The 20,797-nt window shown below is 45.2% G+C and overlaps 1 non-coding gene and 1 pseudogene across 1 annotated transcript; one reads left to right on the top strand and one right to left on the bottom strand.

Moving 5' to 3' along the window:
* Positions 1–15,474: 15,474 nt before the first annotated feature.
* On the bottom strand, positions 15,475–15,581 carry LOC130031291 (U6 spliceosomal RNA). The gene has a single exon (XR_008793639.1). It is a non-coding gene; the product is annotated as a U6 spliceosomal RNA (small nuclear RNA).
* Positions 15,582–16,412: 831 nt separating this feature from the next.
* LOC130031192 (COX assembly mitochondrial protein 2 homolog) lies at positions 16,413–16,654 on the top strand (annotated as a pseudogene).
* Positions 16,655–20,797: the final 4,143 nt, after the last annotated feature.

Genomic DNA, 20,797 nt, shown 5'->3' with positions numbered 1-20,797 from the left:
CCAGGGGTTGGAGTGAGCTCGATGGATTGAGTGCATGCTGTGCATGCAGGCCAAAGCTTCACGGTTCCCTGAGCAATACCACCAGCAACTCCAGAGTACAGATCCTGTGGTAACTGAATATCTCTAGGTGTGGGACAAAAATCAGGGGGAGAAAGAGAGAGAAAAAGTGAGAAAGAGAGAGGAGAGAGAGAGAAGAGGGGGGAGAGAGAAAAGAGAAAGGGAGAAGAGAGGAGGGGGAGAGAGGAGGACGAGAAAGAGGAGGGAGAAAGAGGAGAGAGAAGACAGGGAGAGAGAAAGAAAGAGAAGGGAGGAGAGAAAGAGAAGGAGGGGGAGAGAGAGAAAGAGGAGAGAGAAGACAGGGGAGAATGAGAGGGGGGAGAGAGAAGAGAAGGGAGAGGGGGTGAGAGAAAGAGATGGAGAGGGAGAAAGAGGACAGACAAGAGAGAAAGAGAAAAGTGGAGGGAGAGAGAGAGAGTTGTGAGAAGAGAGAGCAGAGAGACAGAGCAGTGTACCCAAACTGCTCTAGAATCAGAACTATTAATGGTTTAGTGACAAGCCGTCCGAGGCAGGTCAATGGGCCATAGGGTCACAGGCCGGCCTCTCGAAGTGCAGACACCAGTGCTGACCTCTGCCTGGTCAGTTCCATTCACAGCTCTGGACACTCAGCATGTGCACCTGAATGAGGTCCACACTAAGCTCCTCTGTGGGCCTGGCTCCCGACTGAGGAACCACACTGCAAAGACTCCTGCTGGTGCCTTGGCTTGAGGGAGCATCCAGGACGTGCCTCGGCAGCAGGCAGGAATGAGGCCTTGGTCACTCGTCCCTCTCACCCACACACAGCACAAGGAGTCACCAGTACTTCCCGACACTGTCAGGTCCTATGGGTGTACAGTGGCTACATACACGGCCAGGATCCTGCTCTTCAGAAGTGAAATCTTGCAGGGCTGGAGAGAGAGTACTGGGACAGAGGCACTTGCCCTGTGCACAGCTGACCCCAATCCAACCCCCAGGAAGGCCTATGGCTTCCAAGATTTCCAGGAGTGATCCTTGAGTAAAGAGCCAGAGGTGAACCCCGAGTACCACCAGGTGTGCCCAAACCCTCCACCCTCCAATTTTTTTTTTTAAGTAGCAGTATCTAAGTACTATTCAAATTATCATCCTATTTAATGTCATGTTACACTCGGCACAAGGAAATAAGTGATGGTGCTCTAAGAATCTATAACAGGAGCTGTCTTCTAAATCAGTCAAGGAGGGCTTCCTGAGGAAGTGGCAGGGGTGCTAACATGTGAAGGATGAACAGGGTTAACTATGTGGGAAAGGGAATTAGACATCTGGCCACTGATAAGAACAATAAACCTGACTGAGGGTGAGGGTAGGTGGAGAGAGAGCACAGAGGGTCTGGCTCTTGAAACTTCCCACTGGTTTCGGGGTCAAGACCAAACGACCCCATGGCCACTCCTGTCCCTGGCCACTCTGTGCTCTGCGTATCCACCACATCCACTGTCCCTCTCACTCCCCTTACAGCCACACTTGCATTCCATAGGGCCAGTTTTGTTTGGTTTTGGGCCACACCTGGTGATACTCAGCGGTTGCTCCTGGTTTGCAATCCGGAATCACTCCTGGCGGTGCTCAGGAGACCAGAAGGGATGCTGGGGATTGAATCCAGACAAGCTGCATATAAGGCAGGTGCTTTATAGCTCCAGGTGGGGCTATTTTTTTTGGGGGGGTGCACAGTTGGCTGTGCTCTGAGCTTTCTCCTGGCTCTTGCACACAAGAATCATTCCTGGTGGAACTTGCAGAACTATATGGGGTACCATACTTGAATTTCAAAGATCTTTCTTGTTTTGTTTTGTGGTGCTTGTTTCTGCTTTTGGGCTACACCTAGCTGTCTCTGGCTCAGTCATCAGGGCTCACACCTGGTGGGCTCACGGGACCACATAGGGAGCTGGCGATCAAACCTGGGCTGGCTGTATGCAAGGCAAGTGCCTTCTCACTGTGCTGCCTCTCTAGCCCCTCAAATCTCTTCCTGGCTTTGCGGTGGGTGCCAGAGTGTGGTGGTGGCAGGAGGAAGGGACCAAGAAGAGGAGGCAAACTCGCTCACACGCAAGGCACAGGAGCTTCTGCCTCTGCCCACGTGGGGGTCATGGTTTTGGAGAAAAGGCGAGGGCCACTGCCAGTGAATGTAGAGGAGCTCTTGGGAACTGAGCTGGCTTCGGAGCACCTTCCTCCGAATCACCTCGGGGGCCTAGGAACTCTGTCCAAGGGATGCTGCAGGGGTGTCTGTGAGGGCAAGGCATGGGCTGGAAAGAGACAGCAGCCATTACCTGGTCATCCAGGGGGATCCCGCTGCTCATCTTCACTCGATTTCCCTCCGGGTGATAGTCATCTGCATCATAGAATTTCCACCTGAGCTTGGAAACAAAAGGAAAGGAGTATGTAGCGGGCAGGGCGTCTCAGGCGACTGCCACCACGAGGGCCCACACAGCAGCTCCGTGCTTCCCCCCAGTTGCAGGGGAGCATCCCCTGCCTCTCCCCCCCACCCGCCCACAGGAAAGAAAAGAGGTTTGAAGCTCAGCGGCGTGCTGTGGGGCTCACCCATCATTATCTGTAATCACCCAATGGGAAACCAAACCGCATCAGTGAGTGGCACTCTGTACTTGTTCGTGCTTACAGATCAGCCTGCCTTCGGGTCGGGGAAGGGAGAGAACAGTAGGAGACCAGTAGGTTGTGCAACTGAGGGACAGAAAGGCGGGTTACCTTGGATGCCAGCAGGGCGCCCACGCTCGATTTGTGGAGAGGATGCAGATGTTCAAATGACCACGCCCTCCCAACCAGCCCATCTGAGGGTGCCCTCCAGAACTCAGATCAAAGTATACTGATGACAATCTGCAAGTGGTTGTGATCCCTTGTTGGTTTTGGGTTTTGGGTGATCCCCGGAGGTGCTCTAAGGTCACTCCAGGCTCTGTGTTCAGGGGCCGCTCCCAGTAGATGCTTGGGAAACCATGGTGTTCAGGAGCCTGACCCTGGGTTTCCGGCATGCAAGGCATGTACTTCAGCCCACTGCATTATTGCTCCTACCCCAAAAGTGATGTTCTTGACCATGGAATCTAGAGTACGGGTTTTCGTTTTCTCCAGGAGTTTAAAGAAAGACATCATTACCCACATGCCGCTAACCTCTCCCACAAAACATGCTTTCAAATCTCATTAAACTCCTTAAGTGTTTTGGCCCCTGCTTAAGACATGTCTCCCAAGTGGTGCTCAGGAGACCTGAGAGCCCTTCTGGTGGTTCTTGGCCCACATGGCCAGTGGTCTTGTGCAAAAGCCTGAGACTGTGGTACTGCTCAGCCCTGCTGTGCTTGGGCTCATCCAGGCCACAGAGGTGCTCAGAAACCTCCAGGGCTGCACCAGATGGTGCACAGGAGACCATGAGGCACTGCAGGCACAGAGTGCTGGGCATGCACCCTGACTACTGTCCCAGCTCCAGCCCCTAGGTTTTTATTTTCTAAGGGAAAAAAAAAAATACTGAATTCATGAAGTGCTCAAATCTCCCCTGAGGATGCCAGGAGGGATGTGAAGGGGATTAACCTCCTCTAACTCCTACAAGGTGCAAAGCACAGCACTGCCTCAGGTCTCAGGGCTACATGCTTGAGCAGAGAGACAGGACAACAGGGAAGGCCCTGCAGGTCCAACCCCCAGCAACACATTTGGTTCCTGCCAGGCGTGATCCCTGATCACAGAGCCAGGAGTAAGCTCTAGGCACAGTTGGGGGGGGTGCTCCCAAAACAAAAATGAAGAAATAAATAGATGAGACGCACTCTTAATGGACACAAGAGACAGGCCAGCCCTTCGGACTGGATGTCCAGGGATCTCTGCTCCGAGAATCTGATAAGGATCTGTTCCCCGTAAAAGGCAGTGCAGGCAGTGGGAAGGCCTCGGGGCTCTGAATCTGACATCTGGCAGGTTCTCTATTCTGTCATTACAGGACTAAGATCCTGTGCAAGGTGAAATTATTTTCTCACCAGCAAAATGAGAGAACTGAGCCACAGTACCCATTCCCCATCCGCTCATTTCATTTAGCCAGCACTGACTGAGCTACCAGCTGGCCTCCAGAGGCTTGGTCTGTGCCATGGAAGATGGACAGAGAAGGCAGCCAATGAGAAATGAAATCCTTTCTGGCTTTCAATTTCTAAGGTGTTGCACAAATACCATTTACCACCATCACAATTTACATATCCGCTTAATATTTATCAGACCTGGTCTCCCAAATTTTATATACCAGTCACAGTCACAGTCCTCCCGTTCTTCATCGATTTCTCGAGCAGGCCCAGTAACATTGCGAGACTTGTTACTGTGTTTGGCATATAGAATATGTCACGGGGAGCTTGCCAGGCTCTGCCGTGCGGGCGAGATACTCTCGGTAGCTTGCCGGGCTCTCCGAGAGGGGTGGAGGAATCGAACTCGGGTCGGCCATGTTGGCCCTTGTAAGGCAAACGCCCTACCGCTATGCTATCGCTCTAGCACTTTATATACCAATTCCACAATTTTTAAAAATTGTGTTTAAGATAACATGGTTACAATTATACTTTTGGTGTATAAAGTTATTGTACCGCCAGTACCAAAACTCTCCACCACTGCTCTTATGTCGCCTCTAGTCTCGCTTTTTCCTCATTCCTCAACCCCTCCCCCTTCCATCTGGTGACCTCAACTTTGTAATCAAAGTCCAATTTGTTGGTAAACATTTACCAATTCCAAAGTGTTTACTTGTTTCTCGGGGTCCACACCTGACAGTGATCAGGACTTACTCCTGGCTCTACATTTAGGTATTACTTCTGGTGGGGCTCACGGGACCACATGAGGTGCCAGGAATGGAACCCGTGTCAGCCACATGCAAGGCAAACACCCTTACCCACTGTGCTACTGCTCTTGCCCCTACTTGATATTTTTATATGACTGCTTCACTTTCTGAAATCAAATATATTTTTAAAAAAGTTTGGGGGGGTCACAGAGGTAGTACATCTGCAAACTTCTGACTTGGAAAATCAATCCCCCATTTGACAAATTTATTTGAAACAGACTCAGTCCCACACTGAGCTCCAGATATTTTCCTTCCACATGTGTCTCCTGCTTCTCCATGTCAGCCTATAACAGAGGTTCCCGAATTTCTTTGTCCTGAGATTCCCTATTCAGAAAAATTATTACTCCAGGAAGGAGAGGTAGTCCACGAGTTTTGAGGCTTGCCTTGTTCGTGGCTGATCCCAGCTTAATTCCTGCCACATGGTCCCCTGTGCACTACCAAAAGAAGCCCTCAAGGAGTGCTTGGCATGACCCAAAATCAAACATAACATTACTCAACAACCCCTAATTTCATCAGAGGCTAATACTGCCCTTCTGGATTCTTCCAGAAATCCTGGAGCAGCATCTTCCTCTTTGGGGAACACTGGTGTACTTCTCCCTTCTCCAAGCTGCCCAGGTGCAAGTCTTAAAACCCCTCTTTACTTCTCATTCATAGTCCATCCACAACGCTCTTATTTATATTCCATAACCGAATCTCTAACTTCAGGCCACCAATCTTGCCCTGCTGGGGTTCCCTGATAATCCATAAGGCGGTCAGGCCTCTGGGCCTTGACACGTTCTAGTCCCTCTGCCATAACGCTTTCCCACTGTTCTCCAGGCTTGTCCCCTCCTCTCTCCTAACTCCCACATTTCTTCAGAGGGTCATTCCTTGACCCTCCTGCCTGGTGCTCTACCCCACTTCCTCCCCAGTCTCTCCCCTGGAGATGGCCACCACCAGCACTTTTGGTTGATGTGTATATATTCACTGCCATCCCCCATAGCTGCATATAAACTCCCTGAAGGTAGGGATTTTTGTCCCATTATCAGTGACAACCATGAATGACTGAGTCCAATATTTTTCTGAATGCATGAAACTAACCATCTGAATTGTATAGGACATCTTCCCTCTCGCCTGATGGAAATGTGACTAACTGCCCAAGCTAGCTCAGCAGGCCATGGTGGAACCAAGTCCTGCGGTTACTAAGTCCCTTACACCAAGCACAGGAGCAGTTTTACACTTTTTTTTTTTCCTTTGTGGGTCACACCCGGCAATGCACAGGGGTTACTCCTGGCTCATGCACTCAGGAATTACTCCTGGCGGTGCTCAGTGGACCATATGGGATCCTGGGAATCGAACCTGGGTCCGCTGCGTGCAAGGCAAACACCCTACCCGCTGAGCTATCACTTCAACCTCAGGACATCACTTTTAAAGCAGGTAGCTAGGAAACTACAGGTGCTGACTTTTAATGTCATCCCAGATTCCCTGTCTTTGAGGGTAAACATGCCCGCCCCCCCCCCAATTCTTCTAAAGATATATCTATTTACCCGAAGCAAGCTTTTTAAATGGGTACAACCCACATGGGTGGTTCCTGACTAAGGAGAGTCTAGAGCATCTGAAGGTCAAGATACTTTATCACAGTGGGCAAGATGCTGGCCTTGCACGTGGCCAGCCGGTGCTCGACCTCCAGTGCCCCACAAACTTCCTGGAGCACCACCAAGAGTGATGCCTGAGCTCGGGCCAGGAGGAAGCCCCACCCCCCGGATAGTTTAGTTCTGGATTTTTTTTCTTTTTTGCTTCAGTAACTGTTTTACCAGAAACTACCAGTAACTGGGTAGAGTTAATAGTTGGCTCCTAATCAGGGAACAAAGGTCTCGGTGTGGGCAATCAAGATTGTGAGATGCTTTATGCTGCCTGTCACATAGCCTCCCAACTAAAAAAAAGAAAATACGGTTCAAGTGAACACGACCACTGTCGTTTACACCGATAACTCGTCATTTAAGGACGGAAAAAAAAACAACGGAAGGCCAAGTTCACTTCTCCAGACCGGGAGGTGCAAGCGCTCGCCGGGACTGACTGGCGCAGGTGCAGGAGGAGGTGCGGGCGGCGCGCAGGGGCCCCGAAGCGGGGATGCCGGGACCCCCGAGCTGCCGCTGCTGTGGCCCGCCCGAACTGGCCCGCGCCGCCCGCCCGCGCCGGGAACGCGCTCCGGCCGCTCCGGGCTCGCGTCGCCCCGCTCCCGTCCCCGCGAAGGGGAAGGGGACTTCCCAGGGGCCCCGCGTCCCCGCGGCCTGTCCTCCTCCCGTGTGCCCGCCGCCCGGACGTACTTCCAGGAGCCGCTCACGGCCATCACCAGCAGCGAGCTCGGGGTCGTCAAGTTGCCCGGCTCGCTCCTGCCGCCGGCTTCCGGCCCGCCGCCCCGCCTCCCGCTCGCCCCGCCTCCCGCTCGCCCCGCCCCTTCGCCCCGCCTCCCGCTCGCCCGGCCTCCCGCTCGCCCGGCCTCCCGCTCGCCCGGCCTCCCGCTCGCCCCGCTTCCCGCTCGCCCCGCCCCTTCGCCCCGCCCCCTGTTCGCTGGCCCCGCCCCGCCTCCCGCTCGCCCCGCCTCCCACTCGCCCCGCCTCCCGCTCGCCCCGCCCCACCTCTCCCATCGCCAGGTTTCCTGTCCCCTTATAGCTGGATATGAATATTTATTTTTTCTTTTTCTTTCTTTTTGGGTCACACCCAGCATTGCACAGGGGTTATTCCTGGCTTATGCACTCAGAAATTACTCCTGGCGGTGCTTGGGGGACCATATAGGATGCAGGGAATCGAACCCAGGATGGTCACGTACAAGGCAAATGCCCTACACGGATGTGCTATCACTGCAGCCCCTGGGTATGAATATTTATGAAGCGTGCTCATGCCATTGTGTTTTTTTATGTAACCAAGCGTTTTGCCTCCAGGTGGGCATTCCAGTTGATATCCAGCATGTACTGTGAGAAATATCCTGCCTGTCTAAAATGCATAGATTTAGAGCCTCAAAGACAGGAGAAAAAGGAGGCTTTAATAGCAACTATTGAATTGATTTTTTTCAATTTGTTTTTATTTTTATTTTATTTTAAAAAAGCTCTTCAACAATAGTTGACTATGAAAGATAGCCCCATGACAATTGGGCCCTAGCAAAGCAAGTCCCAGCCCATATCCCGTCCTGCAGCTGCAGCAGGCTAGCAACACCAAGTACCCCCAACTCCTCCTTGCACCTGGAATTCGCCAGATAAGGCTACAAGGCCTGAGAAGGCCTAATGAGGCATCTCTTTGTCCTGGAATCCGCCTAACAAGGCCCAACACCAAGTACTCCCATCTCCTCCTTGCACCTGGAATTCACCAGATAAGGCCACAAGGTTGGAGAAGGCCTAATGAAAAGGCCTAATTGACTGCCCATTGGGAGGGCCTGGTGACAGGTACAGAAGAGAGTGGCTGGTGCTGATGGCTTGTTGCAAAATGACTGGCTGCCTGCGTGCAGCATCTAATGTGATAATTCAAATGTATTGGGTGACTTGTGCGCGGGCTTTTCTGAAATGCTCGGGAAGATGCCCTATAAAAAGCCCCCTTTGAAGAGGCTCGGGGCTCTCAGTCACTGACGGTTTGTGGTCATGCTGTGAGCCAGAGCATGCTTGAATAAACCTCTTGCTTTTGCATGGACTTGGTCTCTCAGAGTTTTCCTTGACAGGTGAGGCTGTCCTGAGCTCGGACCCCAACAGACTACAATTAATATTCAAAACCAATCCCAACATTGTGCACCTTCTCACCACCATAAGAGGAAAGTTTGTGAAGATTGTTATATTTCATCCTGAAGTCATTTAAGTAAGTCCTTGTATAAAAGATTGCAAGCATGTACAGTTATACCCAAACAAATGTGTGCTACTTTTTGGTACATCAGTGGGCTAGAGCATAAGAGGTCCTGCAGCCGTGAATTCGGCCTCATGCTCCAGGTTGTTCTATGTCACACTCTTCCATTAGCTTTATTTCATAATCTCTGGGTTTTGACCGTTGGTGAGATTATATGGCACCAGAGGCAGTTTGTTGTGTGACTACCAAGACACTGGAAAACTGCAGAGCTGGGGGGAGGAGGCCCAGACCCGTTCCAAGCAGGCTTGGAGATATCAGTCACGGGTCCAGAATACTGGATTTTTCTGCAAGTTCCCTCATAGTTGAGGCTCTACCGAACCTGTGCAGAGAGGCCTTGAGCATGGATATGGTTGGACTCAGGAGGTTTCTGACTGCCTGGACTCTGCAGGGGTGGGGAGGGAAACTCAGCCTGTCCCCCTCCGAGTGGGCAGGGTGAAGACAGCCTGGAGCAGGGTCAGGATGTTCTATGTTGCACTCTCCTGAGAGCTTTATTTAAGAGTGTGTGGATCTTGGCCATTGATGAGATTATATGGTGCCTAGAGTAGTTTGTCAACTATTGATTATGGTCTTTCAAGATTGGGTGGTTGCCAAGTAGGCAAACTCAGCAAACATGGGCAGCGGTTCTAACCCAATGTTAGTTCCTGGTCCTTTCTCCCATTTATTAGATACTATCAGGCCCATGTTCTAGGGATAACCATGTTTCATTACAGATGTAGCTACCAAATTTATAAAATTTGTAACTTACAATTTATAGTTCCTCCTTCTTGGGTTCCAGGACTAAAGACTGCATTTTAAAACCAAGCTAAATTTTCTCTAACAATAATCTTTAACGGCAGGATTTTCAATCAGTATCTAGTGTCAGCACTTGAGGTCAAGTTTCTATTGCCCTAAATATGCTTCCCTATTCCTCTTACATGTACTGTGGCTGTTTGGTATCACTGAAGGGGAAGGGACATACCTTTAATATACCCATGTGCTAGAAAACAGCACCATAACTACATGTGAATTATTATAGTTGAAGCCCCCCTTCCCATTCCTGGGGGAGATAGGCTGGCATGCTCCAAGCTTTGCCTTTCATTTCCTAGGTCTTCTGATTTTCTCCTCAACACAGTCCATTGAGAATTGCTAGGCTGAGGACGGGAAATAGCCCTAAAACTAAGTCGAGTGAAGAAATAACACTTTCAACCTCCAGTGTTACCCAAATTTATTTTCCTATCTATCCTGGAAAACAAGAAGGCTAACCCAGGGTCTTTAATGAACATTTAGGTTACCACTGCAGTGACTTTGTTTTTTCCCAATATGGTGGCAAGACTTTAGCTTTCCTCTGTCAGGTACTGACAAAGAAGTCACGGCTGGCAGCTAAGGTCACTTGGCTAAAGTTACAGGTCAGTTATGGCTAGACCAGGGCAGAGGTAACTTCTACAGAGGCCTTTGTAGTCAGTGTGTGTAGAAGCCCTGCACCATATCTCATATCTGCACGCCAGCCTCCTGCTGAGACGAGATGTAAGAAAGACCAGGTCAAACAGTCATCAGACCAAAATATCTTTTTAAAAAACAATTTTTATTTCATTAAAGAACCGTGATTTACAAAGTTATTGAAACATCTAATGTTCTAGCATCAATTTCCCATCACCAGTGACCCCAAGTTCCCTCCCACCCCCACAAGCTGCCACCTTACAGGCACATCAGAATGTTTGGTTGTTGTCATTTGTGTCTCATGTTTTTAGTGTTGTTGATTCTGTTTTGTGTCTGTAGCTACCCACCCCTCCACATTACTGATGTATCTCAGGCCATTGACCCCTGCTTACCCATTACTTCCTGTCTTCATCTTCTTTCCTCTTCCCCCCACCCCACCTCTATTTCTTACCTTCTTTGTTCTCTTCCCTGTACTCTATAATCAGGGGCAATCTAGACATCCACTCTTTGCCATATTTCATTCCTTATTCTTCCAGTTAATTTATATATCACAGATAAGTGAGATCATCCTATGATTTTCTTTCTTTTTCTGGCTTATTTCACTCACATGATATAATCCAGTTCCATTGAGGTTGCAGCAAATTGAATGATTTCTTCATTCTTTACAGCTGCATAATATTCCATTGTGTATAGTGTTCCATTGTGTATATGTACCACATCTTCATAATACATTCATTTTTATTGGACGCCTAAGTTGATTCCATATTATAGCTATTTGTTTTAAGTGCTGCAATGAATAATGGTGTGATGATGTCATCTTAGATGAATGTTTGTGTGTCCTGATGGTAGATTCCCAAGAGTGAAATAGCTGGGTCATATGGCAGCTCAATTTACTGAGAACTCTTCATACTTTCCACATTGGTTGAACATTCCTACCACCAGTGGATGAGAGTTCCTTTTTCACGTAACCAAAATAAGAAATTTATAATAAGAGATTGTAATCTCTTGATTGGCATTAACTTTTATATGTTAAATGGCTCCTGTGTAAGGTAAGGTATCTTTTCAAAATTCAAAATGCATTTATTATCTCTTACTCAGTGAGGATGTTGGAAATTACCATAGGGCAGTTAAAAACTCATACTTTGTCTCCTTTTAACTATTATTTCAATTTAAGTTTTTCCTTCCTTGAGAATGGTCCACTGCAGAGTATATAAACCCCAATTTGCTCTCAGGGATGGGGTCCCCATCAGTGAAGCAGAATTCTGTTAGCATCTTTCTCTTCCACAGCCCTAAACTTTCACTCTGTAAAATACTTTTTTTTTTATTCATGAATCAGTGGTATTTTATGTTATTTAAAACATGTCTTGACTGAATAGATGGCAGGATAAAGAAGCTGTGGTACATACACACATAGAATACTACTCTACTGTAAAAAATGATAAATCATACGATTAGCTGCTACCTGGCAGGATCTGGAGAGTTTCATGCTGAGTGAAATTAGGAGAGATGTTGGATTGGTTTGTCCTTCCTCCCTTGCCTCAGGGAGTTTAGATTATTGAGTTACCCTCATCACACAGCCCCAGTGGCACTCCCATTCCTCTTTATTAATCTTTAACTTATTCTTTGTTCTGCTTCCCCTCTCTGTTAATCACTATATCCCAAAATCAGACTCTGTGATTTGTAAAGTCAGATTCTTCTCAGGACTCTGGATTTTGTATATGCAACTGAAATATTTGCTTTTTTCTTTCCCTTATGTCCTTTTCACAGTTTACTCTAGAGCAGTGTCCTTTTTGTATCGACACAGGAAGATAGTGAATGCTGTGCTTCTGGGAGTTAATTGACTCAGAACAATATTTATTCCTGGGCATCTGTCATATTTACTCGACTTAAGCCTCAGTTGTCCTTAGTTCCTAGCACCCCAAAAGGAGGGTTCCAGTGAGGGTCTTGGATGGACTCAGGGCAAGCCGTAAGCTACCCAAGCATTGAAAAGGGACAAGCCATAAGCTATCCTGGGATCTAAAAGGGACAGGCCAACCACCATAAAATATAGTAAGTTATGAGTATGGTCATGGACAAACTTTGTCATCACCCAAAAAGAAGGATCTGAATAAGGACCCTGCTAAGGTTAGGAAGACTAACTTGGCCTGAGGACTGTAGTCTGGGATATAAGAGAGATGTCTCCAGGAGAGCCACCCTATCCTTTAAACTTAATATATCTTACGGTGTTAAGTTTCTCTTTCTTTCAATTCAGAAATATTTAATTAATCAAATTATAGGATATAAGTTTATCATTAACAAACTTCTGTATAAAACAAAATGGGAATAGGAAGAACCATCCCTTTGATCAACATAGCAATTTTCCAATAATACAAACCTTAATAGTGATAGCACAGTGGGTAAGGCGTTTGCCTTGCATGCGGCCGACATGGCTGATCCGGGTTCTATTCCTCCGCCCCTCTCGGAGAGCCGGGAAAACTACTGAGAGTATCTCGCCTGCATGGCAAAGCCTGGCAAGCTACCCATAACGTATTCAATATGCCAAAAATAGTAACAACATGTCTCACAATTTGTTGTGAGACATTACTGGTGCCCACTTGAGCAAACAGATGAACAACAGGAGTACAGTGCTACAGTGCTACGGTGTTCATACAAAATGACTAGAAATATTAAGAAGTAAATTTAAGATGACCATTTAAATGGAAATAGGCCAAGGAAAGGAGAAATATGCCCCTAGATGGTTTTCTGCCCTTGGGTGTATCTTCTTGCAAGATGAGATTTTGTCCTAGAAGAAGGTTCACCTGAGGGAAGGGACTTACATATATTGAGTGTGCAATCACTACAAGTTGTATTGCTACCCCCAACTCTGGGGGCCTGGGTGAATAACGAAGGCTGTGAGATGGGGCATGAGGGAATGGGAATGAGGGCAGAGTGAGACTGGAATGAGGGACAGGGTGAAACTGGAATGGGGCATGGGGCGAGACTGGAATAGACACATAGGAAGAATGGAATGCATGGAGGAACATAGACTGTAATATATGGCAATTAATCACCAACCATTTTGGTGGCCTTTTTTCCTCCCTCATGTGTTGGTATGCAGAGGCTGATTGGGATGGGGAGGCGACTCTTGACCACCAAACGCAAGTGGGGAGTGCCCTCACTCACAGAGAGAGAGACACACACACAGAATGATCTCTCTCCTGATGGAATATAAAGACATGTAGTAGACATGATGGAATATAAAGACATGCAAATACCCAAAGGACACAGAAATTGAGAACTGGTCTTAGTAGTAAGCTACCTTGGGGTGTGAAGAGGAGAGACACTGGGACAATGATCAGAGAAGTAGACATTCAGGTGAGGGGTTTGGTGCTAAACCGTGTCATGCACGAAATGCTACTATTAACAGCATAGTAAACCACTGTGCCTAAAGTAAAATCGAAACAAAATTCTCTTGACTATCTACCATTCTCAAAAGTCTAAAATTGAGACCAGAAAGATAGCACAGCACTTCAGGTACTTTCCTTGCACATAGCCCATCTGGATTTGATCTTGGCACCACATATAGGCCCCAGACACTGCCCAGGAGTAATCCCTGAGCACAGGTGGGTGTGTGGCCCCAAACAAAGCAAAACAAAAACCCCTCCAAAAATTAAAATTGATGACCCTTAACAACCGAATAAAAACTCGAATTGGGAGACAATCAGAGTGTTTATTTGGGCATTAAAAGGGCACCATATAAACTCATTAGCGACCATGATCCAGAGACTCACAAAAAATCTCGAAAAAGAGCAACAAGTGGCAGAGATGCATTTAACTCAAGCTGTATCATTCTATTTAAAATTTTGGAATTTCTGGAGTTACATCTCATACTCTATGCCTCTGGTGTACCAACAGTAGCACACAAAGTAGAAGGCAACTGATCTTGATCTATCTATCTATATACATATATATATATACATACATACATACATATGTACACATATATATGTGTTCACAAGGCTCAACATGTAACAACATGTCAGTAATTTCTTTTTTTTCTTTTTTTTTTTTTTGCTTTTTGGGTCACACCCGGAGATGCTCAGGGGTCACTCCTGGCTCATGCACTCAGGAATTGCTCCTGACGGTGCTTGGGGGACTATATGGGATGCTGGGAATCGAACCTGTGTTGGTCATGTTGGCTGCATGCAAGGCAAATGCCTCACTCGCTGTGCTATCGCTCCAGCCCCGTCAGTAATTTATTATACAAGGCTTAACACGCTCCAAGATGAGATACACCAATCTTCACACATTTTCCTCTAAAAAGCCCTCTTTGGATCATTTTTAGTGAATTACTCTTAACAAACAATAAAAATAAATTATTGAGGATCTGCCTTTGGGGCAGGCTTGGGTAGTAGTGGTAAAATTGAAAATAATGGTGATGATAAGGTGTAATGGTGGTGGAATTGGTTTGGTGTTAGAATATTGAATACAATAAATTATTGCAAACAACCTTTTAAAAATTAAAAATAAGAAAAAAAGAGTTGTAGAGAGGCAGGAGTGATAATATAGCGGGTAGGGAATTTGCCTTGCATGTAACTGACCCAGCTTTGATCCCCACATCCTATATGGTCCCTATATGGTCCCCCAAGCACCGCCAGGAGTGATTCCTGAGTGCAAAGCCAAGAGTAAACCTGGAGCACCCCTGGGTGTGACCTCAAAACAAAAATAAATAAATGAAAGAGTTGTAAAGCTCATATTCAGAGAGAGTCTGCAGAAGGCACAAAAGTGAGTTTTTATAAGGGAAAGAGAAAGATGAGGTCATAAATGATATGCTGATCAGGTGAAAGCCTCAGCATGGTCAAGAGGTAAAAGTAGATTAAAGTTCACTTTTTATCAGTCCTTTCAAAGAGGATATTCTTGCTCTTGTTTCTTCTTGGAATGTTGGTAGCCAGAGGCCTTACCCAGTTTAGGGAAGACAGACTGTAGATTTGGTATATCTGCAGTGACTTCTTGCAGCTCTGTCTTATTTCATCTACAGTCCCTACCCTGCCAACCTGGGTTCGAGTTACAGAATCCCATATGGTACCCCAAGCACTGCGAGGAGAAATTCCTGAGTGCAGAGACAGGAATAACCCCTGTGCATCTCCATGTGTGACCCCCACAAAATGAAATCTAAATTAGCTAGAATGCTACTAGGATGAACTTTAGAATGCTACTAGGATGAACTTCAGAATAAGAAGAATCACCAAGGTGAGAGAAAACCATTAATTATCACAAAGCACTGATCACCAAAATGCAACATATATATACATATGTATATATATAATCACAAATATATTATCTCAACATGAGTAAAATTTTTTTTTATGGAACGCTTCACGAATTTGCGTGTCATCCTTGCGCAGGGGCCATGCTAATCTTCTCTGTATCGTTCCAATTTTAGTATATGTGCTGCCGAAGCGAGCAAATCATGAGTAAAATTTTATGGAAGAGAATAATGCTTTGATATCCAGAGCTGACACTTGAATCGCCTTAGTAATCTCCAGAACCAGTGAACAAAACTAGTGGCCCAAACCATTGTTTCTCACCCTTTCAATGACTACAACTCCCTTTGGGCCTTGTTTCTTCTTGTGGCACCCTGTTCTATCAGTTGGTATTCTAACCTTGTCACAAGACTAGAGGCAAAAATCACCCATTTATTTGATTTTAACCTGTGTTCCCCTTGTAACATCCTGGTGGGCCCCTAGGAGTTATTTGATCCCTTGTTGAGTAATGCTGGTCTACAAAGTTCTATCATCTACTCAATCTACTTAACAATTGTGGAATATACATATACATATACATATATATACATATATATATATATATATATACACTCGTTTACATGTATTACACTGCACTCACCAAGCAAGGGATGTAGGGGGGAATGAAGCGACAGACTAGAAGTATCATATGAGGTGGGGACTGGGCAGTGGCTTTCAGGGAACTGTTCTAACTATCCATTAAAAACATAAATGCTATTTACACTATTATAAGCATATAACCTGAATTATCATAATAATTTTAATTGGCTAACGTTCCCCACATTTAATTTTCTCAAAACTATGTTCCAGCGGAGCCGCCGCGGGCCCTCGTGGCCGCTGTACTCAGGCACGCCCGCGCATGCGCCCTGAGCCTCGTCTCCGCCGGGCTCGGCTGCCACGCCCCCCCCCCCCCCCCCCCCCCCCACTCTGCTGCAGGCTCCTGGGCTGGCCGCCGTTCGGGTTGTTCTGCTGGGGTCCGTCACCTCCTCCTAAGGATGCATCCCGACTTATCTCCACACTTGCACAACTGAAGAGTGCAACATCTTGATACACTTGCTTGAGGAATGTCACAAAAATCACGGCTCTCTGAAATGTTTTGATCATTGCAATGATCTTGATTGAGAGATGAGAAAAATGCTTGAAGAAAGAGTGCACGGAAAAGAGGATCAAGAGCAGGGAGCATGGTAATGCGATGCGAAAGAGACTGTTTAATTCCCCAGAGGATTCTGAAAAATAAATTGTATTTTCACTGGATGCCTTGACTGAGAGAAGACCTAAAGCCTCTTGGTTGACAGCTGAAAGAAGCCTCTCATTTGGTCTCTAGAACCCTTTGCCGATCCGTAGACACAAGACATGGAAAGATCCGGAAAAGCCTGGATTCTGACAGTGTTGGCAGAGTCTTAAGTTCTCACCAGCAAACTTGACTTCCCACTTTCCCCCTTTCTCTCCACCAGGGAACACTGGAGTAACTTCTCTCCCTCAATAAAAGAACTGATTTTAATCATAAAACACACACACACACACACACACACACACACACACACACACACTATGTTCCAGCAGCATCCCTTTTACTTACCTCTTAAGAAATAATTTACAGTTTTAAATAAATGGACCCAAGAAAAGTTCATTTGTTAATGGTCATACAATGACTAAATAGCAGTTATCTTAAACCCAATTTTGAACGATCAGAGAAACAGAACCTGGATAAGACTGTGTAGCTGACCCCAGTTTGTTCTCCAGCTTCACATATGGTCCCCCAGAATACTTCCTGGAGTGATCCTTGAGCACAGAGCCAGCAGTAAGCCCTAAGCACCACCGGGTGTAGTCCAACCCCCCTTTCCACTCCTGTCATCACCACCTAATTATGTATAAAACCCAAATCCATACACATACTAGCCTCAGTGCTCATAAACAAAGAGAGAGGGAAAAATATTAGACCCAAGGGCTCCTAGGTGGAGAATTCAATAAAGCACAAGTAAGTCAAATGGGAACAAACAGAAAGCCTGGAGTCCGAGCTGGACCCTCACAAAGCCGATGGGAAAGACAGCAGCCTGGGAGCAGGTGACACAGTACTTCCAGGTCACGGCGTGACAGAGAATTGCAGGCACCTCCTTCCTGACACATGTCCAGGACTTGATGTCCAGACACACCATTAAGCACTGACCCTGTTGACTCCCACGTAAGGAAGGTTTATTCCGTAGAAAACATACCAGACCCGCTACATACTCTGAAACCATATCTGTCAGTGTTTCAGCATCTTCTCTAAATACGGACCCTTTTGGTCTGGCTTACTTCCAGGACCCATATCTCCCCAAATAGAAAATAATGATGATAATAATAATAATAGTAGTAGTAATTTAAAATAAAATTCTAAAGACAAAAATTAGAATAAGATTCCCATATAGTACAGCTGTTTGACTTCAGGGTAGATGCCCAAAAGACTGAAAAGAGTCAAAAAGAGATATTACAACCAAACACACAGCATTATTCACAATAGCACAAGCATAGAAGAAGCAACACAAGTGTCTAGTGGTAGAAGAGGAAGTAGCAGAATGCTGTATAGACATAAAACAGATCACTACTGAGCTTCTCAGAAAATTCTGACACATGGTGAACACTAAAGACATGCTGCTAAGTGAACAAATCAGTGAGAAACAGAGAAACACACATTGAATGAGCTTAGACAGGAACTCTAATAAGTAGCTGGAATCTTAGAAACAGAACAGAGTTGTGGTTGCAGGTTCCTGGAGAGAAGAGGGAAAAGCATGTGCATTATTTACAGAGCAGTCTCTACCCTGCAGAAGGAAGGGGAGAGGACGATGAAAGGCAGTTGGTTGCACGACATCATCACTGTAGTTAACATCGCTGAACACATAAGAACAAAGATGTCAATTTTTTTTTGGCTTTTTGGATCACATCTGTGATACTCAAGGGGTATTCCTGGCTTTACACTCAGGAATTACTCCTGGTGGTGCTCCAGGGGACCATATGGGATGCTGGGAATTCAACCTGGGTCGGTCGCATGCAAGGCAAATGCTGTACCCACTGTGCTATCACTCCAGCCCCTGAAGATGTCAATTTTATCTTTTATATATGTCACAATACAAACCTTTTTAAAGCTTGGGAAGTAGATCAGTGATCTAGTGAAAAGGAATTAAATTCTGCAGGGATCTCTTCTGGAGACAAAATAAATTGGCGGAGTGGAGGACTAATTGGCTTATCAGTGATCTAGTGAAAAGGAATTAAATTCTGCACGGATCTCTTCTGGAGACAAAATAAATTGGCGGAGTGGAGGACTAATTGGCTTATTCTGTGTAGAAAAATATGTGAATCCAGGGATGAATAAAATTATTAAAGACAAAAGTAAAACGCATAAATATGTATTTATGGCACATATAATAGATCGAAGGAGCGATAGCACAGCGGGTAGGGCGTTTGCCTTACACGTGGCCAACATGGCCGACCCGAGTTCGATTCCTCCGCCCCTCTCGGAGAGCCCGGCAAGCTACCGAGAGTATTTGATATGCCAGACACAGTAACAACAAAGTCTCCAATGGAGACGTTACTGGGCCCGCTCGAGCAAATCGACGATCAACGGGAGGGCCTTTACCTTACCTTTACCTTATAATAGATAATACAGGATTGAATATCTCCAAATAGAAAAGAAAGAAAATTAGAAAAGATTGAACGGTAAGAAGACATTCCTGATGAATTCATTACTGTTATCATAAACTACCACCAGGAATGGTCCAAAAACAGTAAAAAATAGTAACCAGCTACTCAGAAGTCTGCTTTTGTGTCACCCCACTAAATTTGAATATTTGAGAAAACCATAATTTTCTCAAACGACAGCTGCCGTTCAGTTGTCTGGTGAAGGAGTCTGAATGTGGACCTGGCCGATTTCACCAGCAAGGTGAGTTCTGTCCTCTGAGATAAGCATTTCTGTCTGAGGCAAGCTAAAAGAAATCTGTTCTATATTCACAAACAGACATGGGTGAATATATTTGTCTACGCAAACTGTTAAGTCAGAGGCTAGAATACATAGAAAGCATATGATTACAAGTTTAAATATAGCAACAATATTAGAATAAATTAAAAAGTAATTACTATATTGAGTTCTTGGGCCCCGTATCTAGTTGAATTACTTACTTGTACTAGATTATTTTGTACATTATATTAGCTTCTGAGTACAGATTTTTTTCCTGAATGGTGGACATTTTGATTTTACATTGGTACCCTTTTCCTCAAATTATATCATTGAATATTATTTTCATGATACTATCTCACTGCTTTTTATAGTTGCTTATCAGATTAAAGATTGTTTCTTTGTAAACTGCTAAGTTTAGTGAATGGATATTACTATGTTGAATGGTCTTTCTGCATAGAAACTGTGAACATAAAACTGATTTGTCAAAATGAACTGTGCAGACAGAAACTTCACTTTGCTAGAAGATTCACTTTGTCTTGATTTATATAGAGATGGTTTGAAATGTAAATTCAAAGGAACGAGATGTAATTTTTCTTTTCCACTATTGTCTTTGTAATTTTTAAACTTAGGAACTTTATATTATTATATTGGTGTCGTAAATGAGTTAAAATGTGAATGGAAAAGATAAGAACAAAAGACAAAAACAAAAAAAATAATAAATGACAGTATCCTGAACCTTATTCTCTATATTTACTATTTTACTTAAAATTAATTACCTAAGAAAATTATTAGCATAAAAACGTAATCCATATATTGAGGTCCTACAGTATTTTAAATTTTATTTTTATAAAGTTGTTCACAATAATTGATTACATATAATATTTGAACCCCGCACGGCAGAGCCTGGCAAGCTACCCGTGACGTACTCGATATGCCAAACACAGTAACAACAAGTCTCATGATGGAGATGTTACTGGGCCCGCTCGAGCAAAATTGATGAACAACAGGAGTACCGTGATATATATACCGTGAATATAATATTTGAACATGAATTTCACCACCATTACACCTTCCCATAGACATATTTCAAGTGTTTCCATCCCAAACCCCAAACCCTGCCCCCAAAGCAGAACCGAAGTAATTTGTTTTGTATTTCTTGTTATGAATAATCCACTAAAAATGATCCAAAAAAGTTTTCTTAGAGAAAAATGTGTGAAGATTGTTGTATTTCACCCAGGAGCCATTAAGCCCTTCTATTAGAGATTAGTAGCATGTTGTTAAAGGTTGAGACTTGTGTGCTGAGATATATAGCCTACAGTATTTTTGTGTAATCTTGATGCTTCCAAAGGAAAATAGTATTTGACTGTGATATTTAGATCTCCTATATTTCTCTTATTATTCTTAATTCTTTTTATACCTTTGTCAGCTTAATTTTTGTTTTGTTTCCTC

The sequence above is a fragment of the Sorex fumeus genome, unplaced genomic scaffold, assembly GCF_029834395.1.
Source record: "Sorex fumeus unplaced genomic scaffold, SorFum_2.1 ptg000046l, whole genome shotgun sequence".
Taxonomy (NCBI): domain Eukaryota; kingdom Metazoa; phylum Chordata; class Mammalia; order Eulipotyphla; family Soricidae; genus Sorex; species Sorex fumeus.
Note: the sequence above shows the minus strand (reverse complement) of the source record. Positions and strands in the feature narration are given on the sequence as shown.